Genomic DNA, 1,818 nt, shown 5'->3' on the forward strand with positions numbered 1-1,818 from the left:
AACCTGGGAGGCAGAGGTTGCGGTGAGCTGAGATTGCACCATTGCACTCCAACCTGGGCAACAAAAACAAAACTCCGTCTCAGAAAAAAACAAAAAAGGAATAGAAAGAAGGAAGGAAGGAAGGAGGGAAGAAAGGAAGGAAGGAAGAAAGAGAGAAAAAGAAAGGACTTTTCCTTTCTGGCTTAGACTAGGTTTTATTCATCTCAGTTTCCCTTCTCTCTCTCTCTCATTACTTCAAATCTTTATTTATTTATTTTGATGGAATGCCCCTTGAATTTGCATGTCATCCTGGTGCAGAGGCCATGCTCATTTTCTCTGCATTGTTCTAATTTGTAGTATACGTGCTGTGGAACCTAGCCTAAATCTTCATTGGTTTTTAAAAATTATTATAAAAGTGTACATTCTTATTGTAGAAACCAAACCAAAGTAATATAAACATTTATGACTTAGATTTGGGGGGAATGGTAAATGCCTCAAATTTCAATAGGGAGTCATTTACAATGGAAACAAATTACATGACACTGCTGTAAGAAGTGTTGTGGTTGTTGAAAAAGTGACACCCTGCCTGCTTAACTTGTCTCTATCATCACTGGACCCCTCTGAAGCCATGTGAGTTTGCAACCCCTTCTGGATGCTCAGTGCTCATCCTTGGACTGATTACTCCCCTCATCGGGGTGGGGAAAAATCCAGCTAATATTTACTGGTCCTTGCTATGAACTAAGTGTCTTTTCACGTATTTTGTCATCAGACATAATACAAGATAAGGCATTGCTCTCTCTATTTTCCAGATAAGGGCGTGGGGAGTTGAAGCTCAAGGTCACATAGTGCAAGGTCAACACTAGTGAATACAGGACTCTAGCTAAACGTAGAAATTTAATTCTGAACCCTGTGCATTTAACTCTAGACTGTACTGCCTCCCTAAAGAGACCCAAACCATGCTTTATAGCTACATTGAAGGATAAAGGCAGGAGGCAGGTCCAGCAGAGGGTCTAACATCCATGCAAACCTCCCTGGAGAGCTTAGGGATTCTTGGCTTCAGATGGAATAAGTCCTGAATGGGCGCCTTTCAGATTGTGTGATGAGCCAAGGGAAAGATATTTGGGGGTACGGGACGGGACAATAGAAAAGCAAAGTCTGCTTAGCACCCTCCATGTTGATGATTTCTGTTTTTAGAGTCATCAAGTTTCATTTCCTTCCTTCCTTCCTCCCTCCCTTTCTTCCTTTCTTCCTTCTCAATCTCTCCCTTTTCATCCAACTGAAACCTGTGGGAAATGCTGATATCTTCCTGAGCTGAAACCTTTTAAAAATTTTTTAATCTGATTTCAGAGAGGCATGTGTTGATCCCTCCATTGTCTATGATGGAACAAAATATCAGACCTGTAATTATCTCTTCTCCTGGCAGGCCTTAAGATAAAACAGACAGGAAGACCTGAGCGGATTCTTCTCAGATGCCACCTCTTAGCACTGGGCTTTGCGAGCCTGTTATTTGGGGCGCTGCAGAAGGCAAGGCCCTATCCCGCCAAGGATCAATGGGAAAATAAGCAGTTGCTTGCGAATAGACTGCGGTCTCCTGCAGTTGTCATGCCTCCTTGGTAATGGCTATTTATCCCCACTTAATTGCTACCTGGGTTCCCCTCATTCTGTGCTGGCTGGCACTTCCCACCCCTGCCACCCTGGGCAAACTCAGGGCAGCCTGCAGAGGTGAGGCATGCCCGCCTGCCAGCCCCTTCACAGAAGCAGAGGATGCTGGTGACCTCAGCAAGTCTGACAGCGGTGACACCACCCTTTACTGCCTCTCTACTGGGTGACGTTACCTTG

General features: G+C 44.4%; 1 non-coding gene across 1 annotated transcript; it reads right to left on the reverse strand.

The window, feature by feature from the left end:
- Nucleotides 1–252: 252 nt before the first annotated feature.
- Nucleotides 253–355, reverse strand: LOC135275654 (U6 spliceosomal RNA). The gene has a single exon (XR_010343259.1). It is a non-coding gene; the product is annotated as a U6 spliceosomal RNA (small nuclear RNA).
- Between the last annotated feature and the right edge of the window lie 1,463 nt (nt 356–1,818).

Source organism: Aotus nancymaae, unplaced genomic scaffold (genome assembly GCF_030222135.1).
Source record: "Aotus nancymaae isolate 86718 unplaced genomic scaffold, 86718_ANA_hifiasm-v0.15.2.pri h1tg000017l, whole genome shotgun sequence".
Taxonomy (NCBI): domain Eukaryota; kingdom Metazoa; phylum Chordata; class Mammalia; order Primates; family Aotidae; genus Aotus; species Aotus nancymaae.